General features: G+C 45.5%; 1 long non-coding RNA gene across 1 annotated transcript in view; it reads left to right on the plus strand.

The window, feature by feature from the left end:
* Positions 1 to 3,272, plus strand: part of LOC140203907 (uncharacterized) — a 156,145-nt gene extending 152,873 nt beyond the window's left edge. The window contains exon 5 of the long non-coding RNA XR_011887418.1: positions 1,706 to 3,272. This is a non-coding gene — a long non-coding RNA (uncharacterized lncRNA). The remainder of the gene's footprint in view (positions 1 to 1,705) is intronic.
* Positions 3,273 to 13,335: the final 10,063 nt, after the last annotated feature.

Below are 13,335 nucleotides of genomic sequence, written 5' to 3' on the forward strand. Positions count from 1 at the left end.
TTGAACAGCCTCTCACACACTGAAACCAGAGGCGCAGCTTCCTGTCCCCACCCACAGCAGCGATTTCAATTCCCCTAAAGGTGTTTGTCTCTGCAACAGGCGGCAGGTCAGCGGCCGTGACCAGATCCGGATTAAAGATCTGTCACACTCTGCTCGATCCATCAATTTCAGCGATGAACAGTTTGTGTAAACTGAGACACACAGAATCTCAGCGAGAGAGAATGAGACACAATTTGTCAGTGGGCAGATATGACCGAGAGACACCAGTCAGTGGACAGAAATCCCACCCCACCCCCCCAGTGACAGGGACTGAGAAACACTGGTCAGTGGACAGGGACGGAGAGACACCAGTCAGTGGACAGTTATTCTCCTTAGAGACACAGTGTGAGACTGTCTTTGCAGGAAAATGTATTTAGCAACAAAAAGAGTTACCACACAATCTTCTTACTGCACCCACTCCACTAGAATCAATGTTAAACGGAGATTCCTGGTGGAAATGGGTGGAATTTACACTTTTAAGATATTTTCTCTTTCAGGGACCAGGCACCATGAACTGCCAAGTCCTCAGCAGTTCTCCCCACAAAATCTCTTTGACCTGTTTCAGCCGGTGAGAGAAACAGGGTGTTTGATGCAGGGAACTCGGGAGCTGAAGCCACTCAACAGAAGTCATTGTTGCTGGTAACAGGGTGCTCCCCAGTAGATTGGCAGACAAGTGCAGCTGAACGGTCCGTATTGAAAGGAGACTGATGGGGGGGTGGTGGTGGGGAGGGCATACAGGATGCAGATCAGCAAGGTGGGTAATTTTGATCACCCACCCTGGTGATGGGAATACTGTGTGTCCCAAATTTTGCATCCTGGGTAAAGTATAAAGCGGGCTGATTGAATGACTCAGTAAGCCACAGCACCCCTCTCTCCAGGTGAATTGTCATCACTCAGCAGCTTTCATGACGCCATGGCAAACCAGAGCGGGTTCTGCAAACAATGAAGTACCTTTTGAAGTGGAGTCTCTGTTGTGACGGAGGGAAGGTGGGACCCAAGTTACACAGAGCAACCTCTCTGAAACAGCAATGAAGTACCAACAGATCAGATATTCTGTGATGCTGACTGAGGCATCAATGTTGGGACAGATAGTGGAGAACTTTCCAAACCTTTTATGTCCACCTGACACAACAACCTCACCATGGCACCAATCAAAATGGTGAATCTTTTTTTTTTCTCCAAGAGGACCACAGCCTTGCTCTCAGGTTTGGAGGCTTGAAAGCCTCAGTGATCCAGAGATCTATGTTGGCCTGAGTCAGGGCCTTGTGCTTTAGCTCCAGATAGGGTCAACCATGCCAAACAGGTCAAAAGGTAGAGGCCAGACTAAAAGAGATCCAGGTTCAGAGTTTCAGGTCAGGGTTAGTGAACCTGACTAGTCAAAATAAAAAATTGTGATTGTTACGAGATGCTCCCAACCACGCCAGCTTCCGGGATTCAGACTGTCTAACTCTCTGGAGTACAGATAGCTAGTTGCAGTCCCTTTACGAGTTCAGGATGATCCCACTAATTGGAAATCATAACTTGGGTCCAAAGAATTGTATATTTAAAGAATATCTGAACTGATGTTGGGTGCTCAATCATAAGCCCTACTCATGATATCGTTTAGCATTTGTTTTGTGCTCAGTTTTCGATCCAGTTTGATACAGTGTCTTGATCTTTACTTCAGATACTCCAGCAAACCAACCTTGTCAACGACTGTCTTCACAGTTACGGAAACGGCAATGAAGAATCCTTCTACATCTGAATGTGATGGTATTCACTAGTCACCACCCAGGACTTGCATGGCTGACAGGAGTGAAAACTGAGAGGAAGCTACAGGCATGGTGAAGGTAGCCATGAACTTTGCCAATATCATGACCAAAAATGTTTTTTGCAATTGTCAAACCATGTACAACACTGGCAAGTTCACACAAACAACCACAGTAATGTGTCATTACAGGCAACATACACTGGCATCAGTGAAAGTAGTTCGACAGAGTTTGGCAGATGAAAAGCAGCAACTGGTGAAACTATTTTCTATGCAGGAAGACAAGATGGTCAGCATCATGATGGTGTAGCTGTCATTTTGAAGAAAGGCATTGATAAGTCCCCACTGGAGTGAAAACCATTGAACAGTCGGCTGGTGAGAGTCAGGCTGAGAGTGAAGCAAGTGAACATGACTGTGATCCAGTGCTATGCTCCAAATAACAAGAGTGATATTGAAGAAAAGGGCATCTTCTACAAACAGCAGAGATAGAGTTAACATCACGCCATGACATAATCATCATCATGGGAGATCTAAATGGCAAAGTGGAAAATACAACTCACACTTCACTAGGGTTATGGGTACATAGGGATGTAGAACGATCAATAACAATGGTGAAAGACTGGTGGAATTCTGTGCCATGAACTATCTGGTCACAGGAGGAACCCTCTTTCCGGACCACGAAATCCACAAACTGACATGGTGCTCACCCAGTGGACATGACAAGATCCAGATTGACCATTTGATGATCGATGGTACATGGAGACGATGCTTGCAGGATGTAAAGGTGAAGAGAGGAGCAGATACAGGGAGTAATCACCACCACCATCTGTAATCCATTGGACAATGACTTTGGTGAGACAAATGAGTGGTGCCACATCAATTGTTGCAATCACTTAGTGCTCCTTTCTTGGGGATCCTAACTCCCTTTGTCCAGTCCTTGGACACTTGTCCCCATTCACAGATTGTTGTAAACAGAGGTTGCAGGAACCCAGTCGCAGACCAAGTACTGTGCACACTGTGATATTTACTGAGTAGCAAATCCAGAGGGTCAACAAGGTCGGCATCAAAGTTCAGGCAGAGATCAAAAATTCCAGAGAAATCCAAAAACCAGAATCGGGACTGGAGCACATGGGGCATGAAAACAAACAAGAGCACATGGCAATACAAAAGCACAGACTGATGGCGAGGGGGAAAACACACAAAAAGACAAAGTTCAGTTGGAGGTACTGACAGACTGCTGCAACTTTTTGTTCAGCTTTGAACAGTTTGGCTTTCAAATTGTCATGTTCTGGAGCTTTGCTGTTTCTTAACGATTTAATCACAGTAACAATTGTTATGTACCCCGTAACTGGGTTGCCAAACCAGCAGAAATGGATCACTCAGTTGGAGTCTGGATTACCAGGACTAAGAAAGTTTTATTAAAGAAACAAGCAACACAGTACTCTAATCAAAAGGATAATAAATGCAACAGTTCAGCAATGATAAACACACCTGTGCACAGAATTAAGATAACAGGATCAATCAAGCTCTATCGTTGTCTAGGGGTAAATGACCAGTTTCAAAGTGACACAAAGTCCAGTTCAATTTAGTTCAGTTTGCAGTAATCTTTGCCATGGCGATGGACAGTGGGGGGGGGCGGGGAGAGAGAGCAAAATGAATGAATATTCAACACAGCTTCCACACAGACCTTCGCAGTCAGCTTTCTGGCGAGTCCTTTGTGATGTCTCTCTCTCTCTCCTGAAGACAGGTAGCAGACCAACTGCTGATCACACAGGACAGCGAACATTTTAATCTATGTGTATTCTTGTCACGCTTCCCCCCTTTAAGGATTTTTCCCGGGGGGGCAAAAATTACAAACGTGAATACATTATTTGATACACACACAAATATACATCTTTATCAGCTATTTGGCTAATACAGCGAGTTTGAAGTTGTCAACACCTGACAGACAGTCAGCCATCACATTTTCTGTTCCTTTTATACGTGTTATTAATAATCCCTTAGACCAGGCTCCAATTTAGCAAACTTCATAGTGGCCAAAAACACTGATGAATTGCGATCAATGTAACCTCTCATTTGGTTTTGTCCCGGACCACAATAACAAGGGTCGTCCCATTCCGACTTAGTTTTCTCTCGCAAGGGCTTAGTGGGAGGGGGAGGGGTAGTGACCACAGAGTTATTGCAAAACTTCCTACAGTACCCCACCATCTCCAAGAGCCTTCTGAGGGCCCTCTTGTCTGTCGGGGTTTGGAGGTCAGCGATAGCCTGCACTGTAGCTTGTATCGCTGCCAGCTGCCCCTGTGTCACCACAATTCCCAGGTAAGTGACCTTCGTGTGGCCGAACTCATTTTTTTCAAGGTTCACTCTCAAGCTGGCTTCAGACAGCCGTATTAAATTGCCAATACACACCTCTGTTTTCGTCAGCCCTTTAGTCACTGAATTACTCATTCTATATGATTGTTGCTTGCTAGGCTGACCTAACAGACACCACCCAACGTCCCAGTTCTTTGCATCGCCTCGGGACAATCAAACACACGGGTGCGAGTCGTTTAATTGCTTCTCCTAAAGAGTCGCTTTGTTCGGGGATTAAGGGAGAGACCTTATCAGCAGACCTGGCCAAAACAATAGCCTTCTCCCATCTGGTGGATACCATACTCATCTTTTCAAAATGGTTTTTTTCTCTTATCGGGGGGACCCTAGCTTCATTGATTTCCGCGCTAACATGGACTAGGTTTGTTAGCATATCAAAAGCCTGTGACCGTCTCAGTTCGCGTCGGTCATAATCAATAACATCCTTCCCCCTGGGCAGCCGGTAAACCTCTTTCATGATTCCACCAACTGTTCCCTCCAGTACCGCAAAATGTCCACCGGGGGGTACCTTGTGGGCCAGGTTAAAAACCTCATCCCCATAACTCTTTTGCACCACCCCTCATTCCGCATCTGCAGGTACGGTACTTGGTCTCCCTTTCTTCCTTAGCACTTCCTCCTCCACCAAAACCATCAGCCCCTCGTCTCGCTCCTGCGTCTGCACAAATTCTTTCCTGGCTAATGTTACGTCCGTCCCAGCTCCCTCACTACCTCTTGCCTCACTACACTCCTTCTTTTCACTTTCTACCCCCTTCTCGTACAAGGCTGGCAGAAACGTCTCAGCTAAATTCACTACCGCGGTCCCGTGATGAACCTGTGAGTCCATGGGCGGGGCCTCAATGCTGGCAGGCTGACCTGTCAATCTCACGACTGGGAACACGATTCCCCCGGCGACGTCATTACCAAGCAAGACTTCCACGCCTTTCATCGGTAATTCGGACCTCACCCCGATCGTGACTAGTCCAGAGACCAGGTTGCTTTGTAAGTGTACCTGGTGCAAAGGGACTGACTCTGTCCCTTCCCCAACACCTTGGACCTTTACCTCCCCAGTCTGGGTCTCTGAGCTAAACTCTAATACACTCTTCAGTATTAGTGGCTGACACGCTCCCGTGTCTCTCCAGATCCGCACTGGAACTGGTTTTAACCCCTCCTTTGCCGACACCAATCCGGCCGGGGTAAACCTCTCGCGCCCTTCCTGAACGTTGGCAGACCTGTCCTTCCTTAGCGGTTCGTTTACCAGCTCGATACAGCCAGTCAAAATCGCTGTTTTTCCTTTTCCCGTCTCCTTCTTTGGGGCAAAGCACCTGGACGCAAAGTGTCCGGCTTTCCCGCAATTATAATAGACGACCCCAGGAGACTTCCTGCCAGACTGCTCCCGGTCTACCTTATCCCTCTCACTAGTCCCCGGCTTACTTTCTGACTTTTCCGGCGGACTCTCCCCGCCGTCCTGACTACCCTTCAGGTAGCCTTTACTCGGGGCAAACTTCATTTTTTGCGTCAACGCATACTCATCCGCTAACTTAGCAGTTGCGGCTAACGTGGCTGCCTCTTTCTCATCTAGGTAGGGTCTCATACCCTCAGGGACACAACCTTTAAACTGCTCAATCAGGATCCGCTGTAGCAGTCTGTCATAATCCCCATCTACCCCCTTCGAGGCGCACCAACTCTCACAATATGTCTGCATCTCACGGGCAAACTCTAAATACGTGCGGTCCCACTGCTTCCTCGCATTCCGGAACCTCTGCCGGTATGCCTCCGGGATCAACTCATAAATCCTGAGGATGGCCTCTTTCACCACCTCATACCTCTGGGCATCTTCCGCTGACAAAGTTGAGTAAGCTTGTTGGGCTTTCCCTTTCAGTACACTTTGAAGCAAAACAACCTACTTATCCCTCGGCCATTCCAGCCTAACCTCCTGGGTCGCCCGGAACCCTCCACCTTGGTTCGGCACGAGACCCTGCTCGGCCCTTATCTTTAACTTCTCCAGCTCAAATTCCTTTTCCCTCTGCCTCTCTCTCTCTTCTCGCTCCCATTGCCTCTCTTTCTCTTCTCTCTCCAACTGTTTCTCCCTCTTTCTCTCTGGCCTTTCTAACTCTCTCTCTTGCCTTTCTAACTCTTTCTCTTTCTCCCGCCTTTCTAACTCTCTCTCTTTCTCCTGCCTTTCTAATTCTCTCTCTTCCTCCCGCCTTTCTTGCTGCTTCTCTTCATGTTCTAACTGTCGTACCCGGAACTCGTGCTCGAGTCTCAGTTTTTCAAGCTGTACCTGTACCGCGTCTCCGGCAGGTTTTTCAATAGACACCACCCCCAGCTCGCCTTGGGGAAACACACCTTTAGATGCATAGTGCTCTATGATAGCTCTGTGTATCTCCTCTCTCCTCATTGTCAACTTCCCCTTAGCAAGATTCAACAGTTTGACCACAGCTACCAATTCCGATTTCCTGGCATCCTCTAATGCCTCCAAGGTCGGCGCCTTTATAAATTCCTCAGCCTCCATTTCTGCTGTTTGTCTTTTCTTTCTTTTGGGAATTTTGACCCAATCAATTTACTCCGTCCCAAATTTAGCATTCAAAATCGCGGACGAGAACCCCACTTATGTTACGTACCCCGTAACTGGGTTGCCAAAACAGCAGAAATGGATCACTCAGTTGGAGTCTGGATTACTAGAACTAAGAAAGTTTTATTAAAGAAACAAGCAACACAGTACTCCAATCAAAAGGATAATAAATGCAACAGTTCAGCAATGATAAACACACCTGTGTACAGAATTAAGATAACAGGATCAATCAAGCTCTATCGTTGTCTAGGGGTAAATGACCAGTTTCAAAGTGACACAAAGTTCAGTTCAATTTAGTTCAGTTCGCAGTAATCGTTGCCATGGCGATGGACAGTGGGGAGGAAGGAGAGAGAACAAAACGAATGAATATCCAACACAGCTTCCACACAGACCTTTGCAGTCAGCTTTCGGGCGAGTCCTCTGTGATGTCATCTGAGGTCACCAACTGTGACCCTTCCATTTCCAGATACGATCGTTTCCCTGCATTGAACCTGGCACCCAGGCAAGGGTGGACACACACCAGGTTCCCGCTGATCGTGCCTTTCCACCCTGAGCGTCTAAGGCTTGATCCCGCAATCAGCCATCCAAAAGCTTCCCACCGGCTTCTGAGAGGCCCACCACTTCCAGGGTCTCGTTACCTCGGGTGTCGTGTGTGTCCTGCCTTAGCGAACCTGTCCCTTTTTATCCCCCTGCTGGGGTATCGCCTGTTCTTCACTTCAAACAGTTCAGGGTTCAAAGGGGGAGCCGCTCTTGACAGCTCTCCTTCCCCTTCATTACACATCTCCAAATGCTGCTCCATTGTTTTCCTTATCTCTCTCTCTCCTGAAGACAGGTGGCAGACCAACTGCTGATCACACAGGACAGTGAACATCTTAATCTACGTGTATTCTTGTCACACAATCTCTTCCTTCTTGAGTGGATCTGCGTTGATATCAAGGTCCTCTGCGTCCATTCAGTAAATCTCTGAAATGCCCTGTCCATCATTCTTCGTGCATTTGTCAAAAGTAGACAGTTCTTAACTCTCATGGGGCTACTAGGTCTGGCTTGGAACTTTCCACATACCAATTTTGAAATCGTGTATATATTTTCCTGATCACGTCAATTGGCTGCTGCTGTGGCCAGCATGCAAGGTCTTCCATGTAGACTCTTTTATCCATTCTTAAAAGCTCTTCACATTCTTGCTAGCGTCAGTGAATGCCAGTTGAAGTTTCACCTTAATTTGTGTTGACTTTGCATCGAACACTTTCATCCTGATTTTTTATCTTTCTTCTAAGGCTGTCCCATGTTTCCTGCTGTATGCATTCTTCGTTTTTCTTTACAGCTCTGTAATGTAGACAAGCCTCGCTGATCTCCTTGAACACTGACACAATCTGTTTCCACATCGTGTTGATCTTGCACACTGACACAACCTCGCCAAGGCCTGAAATCTGTTCTTTAAGTTGAATGATGACAACAGGTCTCACACTGGTGTCCTTGAACTTCTCAACATCAAGACGTCTTTGTACATGTGCTCTGGTCCCAGTGGTTCTCAGCATGAGTGCTTGAAGAAGGAGCAAGTTGGCTTCAGGAAGAATAGAGGCTCTGTCAACCAGATCTTCAGGCTATGCAACATCACAGAGCAGTGCACAGAGTGGCAGAGACAACGATACATCAATTTCATGGACTTTGAAAAGGCTTCTGATAGCATCCACAGGGAGAGCCTCTGCTGAATTCTCAGATCATATAGGATCCCTTCCAAAATTGTCCAGCATACCTTGAGTTTTCATTTCACATTTGGATCAGGTAAAGTTCTAGTCATTGCATAACAGGAATGATGTGGATGCTTTGGAGAGGGTGAAGAATGGATTCAGTTCAGTGTTGTTTGGATTGGAGCATATTAGCTGCAAGGAGAGGTTGGATAACCTTGGTCTGTTTTTGCTGGAGCTTTGGAGACTGTGGGATGGACTGACAGAAGTATGCAAATTTATGAGGAGCATAGACAGTCACAGCCTTTTTCTAGAGTAGAAACCTCAAATGCCAGCAGTTTCAGGTGAGGGGGAAATGTATAAATTTATGAAGCAAAATTTCGGTCGATATCTGGAGTGTGTTGCCAGAGGAATTGATAGCAGCATATAAGACAACAAGATTGATCAATGAAGAACCAAGTGGTCCCATAAAAACCTAAACTGGTCACTGGCGATGAGGTTATTTGGTGAGTAAGTGCCACTTTCCAACACTGTCGACTATGGCTCCCATCACTTTTCTGAAGATTGAGCAGACGAATTGGGCTATTATTGTCTAATTAGATTTGTCCTGTATTTTGAGAATGGACATACTGGGCAATTTTTCCCATTCTTATGCAGATATCAATGTTGTATCCGTACTGGAGCAGTTTCGTTGGAACTATCAGTATAATGGCATTGGGCCAGAGCACAAATTTCCTACTTGCAGTGTAAATAAGCACCGCCATCAATCTGAGCCCATCTGTTTTCTTCCCATAGAAGACAATATTTAAGTTTGGTTCAAGTCAGCATTATATTGTTAATTCCCAGAAGATAGATGTCTCCATGCTTGCAGGGACTCCTTCTCCCTTCAGGGTTTCAGTCACATTCGTCAATCCGCTTTTCAGTACTACAAGAATTGTTTATTGATATTGGTCCCTGAATCAGAAAAATATTCCCATGCCTTGAGCAGCGAAGTTATTCTCTTTAGTAAGCCTATTTCCTCTGGAAGGCCCCCTGTTCAGATTAAGTCAAGCCACATCTCCAATAGGAAACTGAGAAGGAAATATCCCCTATATCGCTGCCCAGTTTCACCCACCTGTCAAGAATGAAAATATGAAATGTGTTTCTGGTAAATCAACAGCTGCACACAGAGATTCTGTTCAAATTTATCCCATGCACTGAGTGTCAGAAGGAGGTTGTTCAGCCCTCCAGTCTATTCCCTCTTAAGCTGACCTGTGTCCGAGCTCCATTTACCCTCCTTGACTCCACATATTTTATTAATTGAACTCAAACAAAATTCTATTAATTTTGAAGTTTCAACTGACACCTCCTACCCCACCTCCCCAGTCTTGCACACTTCTCAGGGAGAGTTCCAGATTTCCAGTGCCCTGGATATCCTGAAGTAACAGATTCTTTGTGTTATCTGCACCATCTTGAATGTTTTTTAAACTCCCGAATTACACTGGCCTTCAATTTTCCACACTTCAGGGAACAAGAGACCAGACTGAATATTCTATCCCAGTCCCAGTAGCACTTCACTGTGCCTCGTCCACACAACCCGTCTCCAAGGAAAACACTTCCTGAGGGGTGATGCTAAGAATCACAGCCGGTGCACCAGATGTGGTCTCATTAGATCTCTACTCCATAGCAGTGTAATATCTACCCCTCTGTAGCCCTGTTTTCCCCATTAACTGCAGTACATTGAGACTTTTAAGTTAAATATGTCCTCAGGATTAATTAGAACCCAAACCTGCCAGGGGTCTCTCATCCAAAGTGAACATTCCCCATTCCCTCTCTGTCCACTGGGATTAGTTAATCCTTTATGGAATCTGTGTCAGTCAGCTGACACAGCGGAAACAAGACCTCTCTTGAAACACAAACTCACTAAACAACAACCTCTATGACTGTGGGCAGTTTGCCTCCTTATGTTTCTCGCCACACCTGAGTATTTTCATATGTACCTGACTCAACCTACTATTGGCTTGTATTCATTACAGATTGTTTAAAACTTCCTAGTCTTACTGCTGTTAGATAAAAATCTCACTCACAGCTGGCTATCCCATTCCAGCTCCCACTGCCTCTGTCCCATTCTGAACTGAGATACGGGACATGCTCCACTCTACTCTCTCTCTACACCCATGACTGTGTGGCTCAGCACAGCTCAAATGCCATCTTCACATTTGTCTGTTGTTGGCAGAATCTCAGATGGTGATGAGGAGGGGTACAGAAGTGAGCCAGATTGGCTGGTTGAGTGGTGAGACAATGATGACCTGAACTCAATGCCAGTCAGAGTAATGAATTGATTGTAGCTTTCAGGAAGGGAACATGGCGGGGGGCCGGGGGTGACATACACCAGGTATCATTGAGGGATCAGCAGTGGAAAGGGTGAGCAGCTTCAGATTCCTGGCTGTCAACATCGCTAAAGATCTATCCTGGGACCAACTTATTGATGAAATGACAAAGAAAGAGGTTACATTTCATTAGGAGTTTGAGATGATTTGGTGTTTCACCAAATACGCCAGCAAATTTCTACAGATGTACTATGGAGCATTGGATGTGGTTGCCTCACCGTCTGGTACAGACAGGCCACTGCACAGGGTCAGAAAAAGCTGCAGAGAGTTGCAAACTCGGCCAGCTCCATCACGGGCACCATCTTCCCCAGCACTGAGGACATCTTCAAAAGGCAATGCCTCAAAAAGCCACATCCATCATTAAAGACCCACATCATACCGGACATGTTCTCCTTTTATTACTACCATCAGAGAGGAGGTACAGGAGCCTGGAGACACACACTCAACATTTCAGGAACAGCTTCTTCCCCTCTGCCATCAGATTTCTGAACAGGGAATGAACCAACTTATGAACACTACCTCCTATTTTTGCTCTCGATTTGCATGTGTTATATATACATGTATCTCATTGTAATTTATGGTTTTTATCTGTTGCACTGTACTGCTGCCACAACACAACAAATTTCACAGCATATGTCAGTGATATTAAACCTGCTTCTGATACTGATGGGAGTGAAGGCAGAAACTAGTTGAGTCTGATGATCTGATATACCTGACCGTAGGTGACCGGTCTGGGCCCAACTGCTACCGCTGGGAAACAACAGTTCCTGAGAAAGAGTTTGGGGTCGGGTGATGGACAGAAAAGTGAAGGGAAAATAAAGAGAGAGGAACATACAGAGAGAGTGAAGGAGGAAGAGGATAAGAGACATGCAGTGAGAAAGAATGAAATGGGGAGGAAGTGATGAGAGGGTGACAGAAAGGGGAAAGAGGAAATGAGAGAGAAACGATGTGGATATGCAGTGAGTGTGCAGGAACAGGAGAGTGAAAGTCCCAGGAAGACATAAAGAGAGTGGGAGAGGAACATGGTGAAGGAAAGGAAACACAACAGATTTTGTTTCTCTCCCGTGACTCTGGTATGACACAGACTTAAATGAAATGTACAGCACAGGAGCAGATTCAGACCAATTATTTCATGTCATTGTTTATTTTCCACACAAACTTCCAGTCACTCCACCTTTGTGCAACTGGGTTAATTTCTCCTTCTGTTCCCTTTCCCCACATTCACTTCTGTGGGAGAGATCCATATTCTCCCAAACCTCTGGATAAATAATCCAAATTGGATGATTAGTGATTATTTACAACAGTTTTACTCCCCTGAAGACTGAACAACCTTTCTCTTCCACCCTATCAGGTATTTTTTATATTCTGTGACGTGGACATGTGCTTTACCCTTCAACCTTCTCATGACCCTTTTTTCCAGGATGTATTTGAGCAGCTAAAATATTCACCTATTACTAATGAGGTACAAAATGTCCCCGTTTTCACAGGAAAGAGCCCAAGAGTCAAATCCAGCACATTCCAGCATCAATGAGACAGTGTCCCTGCTGGGAGAATTTCATGGGACTGGGTAAGAGGAGAGTACAAATTGGTTTTTGTCCAAGTTGAAGCATAGGTTTCATGCCTGCATTAACCTGGGTGAAACTTCATGAACCCTCAGTTCTGGTTGCGCCGTTGTAAGGATGTGGAGGCTTTGCAGAGGGTGTAAAAGATGTTCATGAGCATGTTGCCTGGATTAGAGAATATTAGCTGTAAGGAGTGGTTGAACAATCTTTGTTTACTCTGGAGTGTCGGCTGAGAGGCAACCTGATAGAGGTTTATGAAAGCATAAGAGTCATCGACAGGGCCGAGAGTTAGAGTCATTTTCCCAGGGTAAAATGTCATTTCCAAAAGGACAAAGATTTAAGCTGAGGGGTATACCATTTAAAGGAGATTTGTGGGTTGTAGTTATTACACACAGAGTGATAGGTGCCTGGAATGCACTGGCAGGAGTGGGGTGAATCAGCATGATAGTACAGTTGAGATACATTTGAAAAAGCACATGACCATTCAGGATACGGAGGGATGTGGATTCTGTGCTGATAGTTCGGTTTAGATTAATTTGGTGGTGTGGTTGTCACAGTCATCATGGGCTGAAGGGCCTGTTCCTGTGCTGTACTGTTCTGTGTTGTAGGTTTACTTGAAGCTCAGTAACTATTTGTTATTAATAGCTGACAGATGTCTGAAACTCTGTGATAACATTAACACTCAGTCCTTACACTTCCTGTCAGGTTTAATTTGAGCAGGGGGCCCTCCCAGTGGAGCTGTGTTACTAAAAAGAATAAACACACTACTTTACATATGTAAATACAAATCTAACATTGTGCTTTGCACCAACCAACAGGTTCACATTTACCACACAGAATGAGACAAAATGAATCAAAACCAAAGGACAAAAGACACAGAGACAGCAAGACCCTCTCCTCGTTACAGAGCATTTGCCTCATGTCAGAAACAGGCTCACTGTAATGATGATTGACTGTTACTGATTGATTTATTGATTATGCTATGGAATGAGCAGTTCACATGTATGTACAC

This window comes from Mobula birostris, chromosome 10 (assembly GCF_030028105.1).
Source record: "Mobula birostris isolate sMobBir1 chromosome 10, sMobBir1.hap1, whole genome shotgun sequence".
NCBI classification, from domain to species: Eukaryota; Metazoa; Chordata; class Chondrichthyes; order Myliobatiformes; family Myliobatidae; genus Mobula; species Mobula birostris.